Source organism: Lepidothrix coronata, unplaced genomic scaffold (genome assembly GCF_001604755.1).
Source record: "Lepidothrix coronata isolate B3197 unplaced genomic scaffold, Lepidothrix_coronata-1.0 Scaffold25, whole genome shotgun sequence".
NCBI classification, from domain to species: Eukaryota; Metazoa; Chordata; class Aves; order Passeriformes; family Pipridae; genus Lepidothrix; species Lepidothrix coronata.
The window spans coordinates 6,249,923-6,256,737 of NW_016690205.1; the positions used below are offsets into that span (position 1 = coordinate 6,249,923).

The window sequence follows — 6,815 nt, forward strand, 5'->3', positions numbered from 1 at the left end:
AAGAAGAGATTTTTTTTGCCAGAACACAAATATGATAAGATTTCTTTGTCATAAGAAGCAGAAATACTGTTTTTTTGGTGGCTGCAGTAGGACTGATGAGGATCATTCCTGCTTTGGTGCAGAAATTGCATTTTTGTCATGTTTGAATGAAACACTGCAGTGGCACTCAGGTTTTCAGGAGCTATAGGAACATCTAGAGCAATACACAAATTTTTGCTTGTTTTTCATTAAATAGCCAAAAGGAGGCACAGAAGGAGATTTACAGTAGTCAAATTAGATGTACTGTAATGTAGCATTAAATTATTTCTCCTGTAATGATCCTTCACTGTGCTATTCCTAACTGTGATGTTCCTACAATTCTGCTGCTCTTCATGTGAAATCTGAATGTCCTGCACCTGATTCTTTCAAATACTCTGATTTCCTCATTAATGCTTTGGATTTATTTTGCTTCCAACATGTTAAGTTGATTAGAGGGATGGAGTTCCTCTACCATGAGGAAAGGTTGGGAGAATTGGGATTGTTCAGCCTGGAGAAGAGAAGCTTTGAGGTGACCTGATTATGGCCTTCCAGAACCTGAAGGAGCCAACAGGAAAGAAGGAAACAGACTATTTACAAGGGCCTGGAGTGACAGGATAAGGGGGAATGGCTTCCCACTGCCAGAGGGCAGGGTAAAATGGGATATTGGGAAGAAATTGTTTCCTATGAGGGTGGTGAGGCCCTGGCACAGGTTGTCCAGAGAATTTGGGGTTGCCCCTGGATCCCTGGAAGTGTCCAAGGCCAGGCTGGATGGGGCTTGGAGCAACCTGGGCTAGTGGAAGGTGTCCCTGCTGATGGCAGGGGGTGGGACTGGATGGGCTTTGAGGTCCCTTCCAACCCAAACCATTCCATGATTCTATGACACAGCAGCTGTTGAGGACAGTGACTGCTGTTCGCAGCACAGAATTCCTGCTTCTCTCTCCATGCTGTGAATGAAGAAGTTACAAATCACCTCTAAAGATGTGAAAGTCAAGCAAAGAGCTCTCAGGGACAGGGAAACAAACTCCTTTGATTCCCAGCCAAGCAGAGATGCAGTAAAGGAATGCTTTGCATTTCAGATGAAACACACCTTGGGATGTATAGATAATCCTGGCACCAGCTGGGGGGTCTGTGTGGAAAACAAAGGTCACCATCTCCCAGGCAATGCTCTCATTTGCATGCAGGAGGTGGCATTTGTTTTGCAGCATTTGAGTGTTTGCAAACAAGCCTGGGAAGCATTTTCACAGTGAGACTGTGTGGAACATATGGGGTTGTATTACAGTGTGTACATCAAATTCCTGTTTGTGGGGGGTTGTAGGGAAGTACTCAGGGGAGGGGGCTCTGGGAAGGACAGCAGAGAATCACAGAATTGTAACACATCCTGACCTCAGTGCTCTGGGCTGGGTGACAAGGTGAGGATCAGTCAGAGGTTGGACTCAATCTTGGGGGTCTTTTCCAACCTCAGTGATTCTGTGTAAAGGTTTGCTCTGAACAACAGCAGTGAGGAGCTTTAGATCCACAGTGGTCAGTGCCTTTCCTGTAGTTTGTTTCTGGTTTGCAGCAACTTTTCCTTAGGCTCTCTCTCCCCCAGAATGGAAACCACAGGCACCTCGTCCTGTCTGGTCACACTCTGCCCTCAGACAGGAGAAATGGTTTTGCTGTAGCCCAAAGAGCCAACCCTCCAGTGTGTCCTCATCCTCCCCAAGGAGGTTGTGGAGATGGCTGGTGGGATGTGAAATGAAGTTGGAACAGGCTGCCCAGGGCAGTGGTGGAGTGGCCATATCTGGAAGTGTTCTAAAAACATGTGAATGAGGCACTTGAGGACATGGTTCAGTGATGAACATGGTAGTGGAAGACAGTTGGACTTGCTGATCTTGAAGGTCTTTTCCAACCTTAACAACTCTATGATCCAATGAAATGAGTTTGTCCCATCCTAGGCCCACCTTTGGTAAACCTGTCAGTGGGGCAAGATTATATTTCATATACATTTGTCAGCTGAATGAGCAGCATTTTCCACTGGTGTCATCATTTCTACAGCCAGTTGTCTTCAATACTCACCAGTCAGTGTCCAGGACCCCTCACAGATACCAGACTGTTCCTTCTCCTCATGGCACAGTAGAGAGAGTCTTCAAATTAAAGGAGATTTACAACCCAAACAAAAAGAGATGATTATTTATCTGCACTTGGACTGAGATCATTTGCACCTGAAGTAGGTGTGGAGGTTTTATCAAGAGTTTGCTCTGCTCATACAGTCCCTGTGAGGGCTGTGGGGCATTCTAGTCATGGAATCATGAAATCATTAAGGCTAGAAAAGAGCTCTGAGATCACTGAGGCACATCGAGGTTCCCTCCTCAGCCCCCATTTGCTTAAAAACCTGCTGAAGTTTGACCACAGATGCTTCAGGAGCAAATTTGGAAAAGCTTTTAGAGACTCAGGAGCTCTACCAGAGGCAGAAACTGTTTCCTGGTGAGTGTCCCTGAGCAGGGGGGTCAGGGGGATGCACAGACACAGGAGCTGGGGAAGGAGCACATCGATTTGGGTTGGGAAAAATCCCCAGTAGAGCGTAAACTGAGCATTTCTGCTTCATGTTTCAGTGCTGAAAGGAAAGGTGGTCAAGCAAAATAATTGAGGAAACCCCTGGGTAAAACCACCCCCCCTTTTAGAGGAGCTATTAGTCACCTGTCAGAGCAATTAGTGGGGAAGGTAATTTGCATATAATTGCAGAATAATTGCCAATGTGCCAATGTTGGTGGGAGTTTTTTTGTTAAAACTAATGTAAGTTAATATGCCACTGATGTTTCTGATGTAGCCACAAAACACACTTTAATATACAATTAAAATGTATAAACAGGCATTAATCTGAGTTAAGTTTCTCGTGTCACTTCATAGGAAGGTGAACATAAAATCTAAGCTTTATTTCAGATACTCCAAGCTACATGTCTATGACCAAGCAGCATTTTAAGTAGAGTAACAGGCTGAGGAGGAGCCTATCTCACCCCCCACTAATTGTGAAATTTGGTGGGAGTTACTTTTAGGCTTCTAAAGTCATATTTCAAAGCTTAATATTATTGGAAGCGTTCAAGGTCAGATTGGACAGGGTTTGGAGCAACCTGGGGTAGTAGGAGGTGTCCCTGCCCATGGCGGGCATTGAGACTGGGACTGGGTGATCTTTAAGGTCCCTCCCAACCCAAACCATTCCATGATATCCCGAAATTTGGGGAAATGATGGGAGCTCTCAGGTGTTCTGGATATGGAAATCTCCTCTGTCAGTTGGTGAATTGATTGATTTAAATAATAACTCCTTGGGGAGAGCTGCGAAAAACCTGTTGTACCCTTGTATCATCTTTTGGGAAGTGCATTTTGCAATCAAGTTAAATCATAGCTAATGTTTCCCTCTAAATTTTGTCCCTTCAGGTTTTTGCCTGGTTTGCTGTTCAGGTAAGTATTTGATTTGATTTAAGCACATCGAAAATAGAGCTATCGATTGCAGGACTATAATTTACAAAATTGCAGCATTTTCTTTATGGAAGCTCTGAAAAATAAAGCAGCAGCACAGCTGGCTGTTTAAGGTAAGTAGGCAGAGAGTGATCAACTCAAATAACATAAAACCAACATGAATTCTCTCCCATCCTCCTGTGCTGAGAGTGAAGAGATAAAGTTTTATTGTCATTAATGTTATTTTTGGGTTGAGCTAAACTCAAATGGCTCAAAATCACCAGAGGTCTGCAACCAGAGGAAGAAAAGGTCTTTTGTGTCCTGTTAGCTGTGTGATCTGATCATGGGAGATGTGAAATGAGGACATTTGTAGGGTTTTCTGCTTTATTTTTCAGAATCTTGCCTGAACTTGCATCTTATGGTTGTAGGAACATTTAGGGATGTTTTTGTTCATTTTATTTTTAATGCCCTCGCTGGAGCAGCTCATGGTGTCTGTGGTTCACCTTCATTTTCTACCATCATGGAATGGTTTGGGTTGGAAGGGACCTTATAGTCCATCCAGTCCCACCCCCTGCTATGGACAGGGACACCTCCCACTAGCCCAGATTGCTCCAAGCCCCGTCCAACCTGGACTGGAACACTTCCAGAGATGGGGCAGCCACAGCTTCTCTGGGCAACCTGTGCCAGGGCCTTCCCATCCTCACAGGGAAGAATTCCTTCCCAATATCCAGTCTAATTTTCCCCTCTTTCTGTTCTAATTTTCTCTTTCTAATTTTTCCCTCTTTCATACTCCTTGTCCCATCACTGCAGTTCCTGATGAACATCCGTATCCTGCTTCCCTATAGCTCCTTCAGACACTGGAAGGTGCTGTGAGGTTTCCACTCAACCTTCTTTTCTCGAGGTTAACAGTCCCAGCTCTCCCAGCCTGTGTCCATAGGGCAGGTGCTCCAGTCCTCTTATCAACCTTGTGGCCTCCTCTGGACTTGCTCCAGCAGTTCCATGTCCTTCTAATCCTGGCATCCACCATGAAAGAGCAAACCCATGATTATTGAGTGGGGTAAGAACTCTTCACCTTGCCTCTCCCCAGCATTACCCCAAGGCACCAGTAAGTCTCAGTTTCTATTCATTTTAGGAAGGCTTTGGTCAGGTTGCTCCTTGGGAGGTTCATGTTGGATATTAGGAAGAATTTTCCCACTGGAAGAGTGGTTAAGCCCTGGCACAGTTGCCCAGGTCAGGGGTGGAGTCCCCATCCCTGGAGGGGTTTAAAAGCCATGTGGATGTGGCACCCGGGGACACGGGTTAGTGGTGGTCTTGGCAATGCTGGTTGGACTTGATGAGGTCTTTCCCAGCCTTAATGATTCCATGATTCCTTAGGAATCCCCAGAGCTGCCCTGTGGTCAGCACTCCAAATGCCAACTGCTTCCTGCCTGTTCCTGTGAGAAATGAAAATATTTCCTCATCTAGTCTCCAAATAAATCCATCAAATTCACTGGATTCCCTGGAAATCAAGAACTTCAGATTTTTGCAATATATGATTCTTCAGGCAGGAAATTATTTTTCAATGAATTTTTACATAACTTGAGGTAATTGAGTGTTTAATATTTGCAATATTTTTACATTTGCTTTCAGTGAGTATTTAAATATTTGAACATAAAATAAGTTCTTTCACCACACTAATAAAATCTAAGGGCCTAATAGTCACATTCATTATTACAGTCAGTAAATTACCTTTGGTGAGTTTACTTTTACATCCAATATAAATACAGATTTATGAGCTTTCCTGTTACATGATTTATTTGCCCTTTTTATTCAATAAGACTATTTCCCTCTTCCTAAACATCCAATATACATGAAAAGGGATTAAAGTGGAGAGGAAGTATTAAAAAAAAAATATTTAAAAATAACAAACCAGGTCACAATTTCTTCAGCTAGAAAGCTCAGGTAAAAATTTGGAGCTGTTTTTTTGATGGGAATCTTGTGTAGAAGAAAATGGTGGCTTGTGGAATAGGAGGAGACATATATTTGTGTGCTGCTGCTTTTACTGCTGGGTTATTGACTTCAGAGTGTGCTTCGAGCAGCCTTGAATTTGCAGCAGTAAAACACTTCCCATTGGTACACATTTGTATTTAATAAATTGCATTTTATGGAAGTAGAAGCCTGTATTTACCAATTGCCTTCTGGAACCTGTGGGATTTTTCATCATTCCACCGAGAACTATCTTAAAACTTCTGGTTTCTGAGTAACATCAGCCACTCTCATTCTTTCTGAGGCAGAGGAAAGACGTGCATGGGAAAACCTGTGACATAGGAGGCTCTGAGGAAATATTAAAGGAGAGAAATACATTTCTGAGGATGGAAGGAGGAAGAGAAGAGCGTTAAGATCCAGCTGCTAATGGACTGTGTGGCATCTACCACTTCCAGGAGTTCTTAATGGCCTTTGTGACTCAGAAAAGGAAGACTTAAACTGAGGTTTAATAAATCTTTTGGGCCAACAGCTCAAAACAACAACATATTTACCAGCCCATTCATGCACTTCATACATTGCAGCATTTTGACTTACACTTTGTAGCTCTTAATCTGAAATAATTAACCAGTATTTGGATTCAATGTCTTTGATTTACACCCAAAGACATCTCCACTTCCATTTTAGGGCCATTTTGTTGCCTTGAAAGCTTCTGATGTCACGAGCCCAGTCGGCCTATTTCATTAGATAAATTTTTCACTGAGTTGGACGCCTTCGTTTTTAGGAAGGGGGAGGTAAAGTGGGTGTCTGAATATAAAATGACTTCCCTATTTTCACTTCAAAGGCTATTTGGGCCTCTTCAAAGGGTTCCTTTGCCAAAGAGAAATCATGTTTTTTGAAAATACTTAAAAAAAAAAAAAGGTAAGAAAAAAAAGACTTTGTACTGAAAAAATTCATCCTCTGATGACTCTAGCAGTCCTGGGCAGTGGTGATTTCACTACACTTAGAAGACTTAATCATGTAAGCTTTGATTGGGAATGGTTGATGCCTCCAGGCTCTTCATCCCTATAACTACATTTAAATTAAAAATAAGGCAAAACATTTTGCTACAACACGTCCCTCATGCTCCCTGTTTAGTATTCTCCCGCTGTCACAGAGATTGCTGAGGGGAACCTTAATTTATCTGTTTGCCCTTGTGGAATGTCTGCTTAAACATCCTTCAGTGGAATTTAAGAGTCTTGATTTGCTGGTAGTTCCATCCCTGGTAATTCTCCTTAATATTATTTAATTATTACAGTGTAGCCACGAGTGAAATATGGTGTTGTCTGGTGTTCATCACCTGAAGAGTCAGGTGACAGTGGGATTAATAAATAATGGGATTAATAAACAATTCCAGTCTCATT

The 6,815-nt window shown here is 42.8% G+C and overlaps 1 long non-coding RNA gene across 1 annotated transcript; it reads left to right on the forward strand.

Annotated features, from left to right (window-relative positions):
* The first annotated feature begins 2,397 nt into the window (after positions 1 to 2,397).
* On the forward strand, positions 2,398 to 5,930 carry LOC108494518. Its single transcript, XR_001873877.1, has 5 exons — positions 2,398 to 2,481; positions 3,430 to 3,453; positions 4,352 to 4,507; positions 4,825 to 5,033; positions 5,724 to 5,930. It is a non-coding gene; the product is annotated as an uncharacterized LOC108494518 (long non-coding RNA).
* The last annotated feature ends 885 nt before the right edge of the window (positions 5,931 to 6,815 follow it).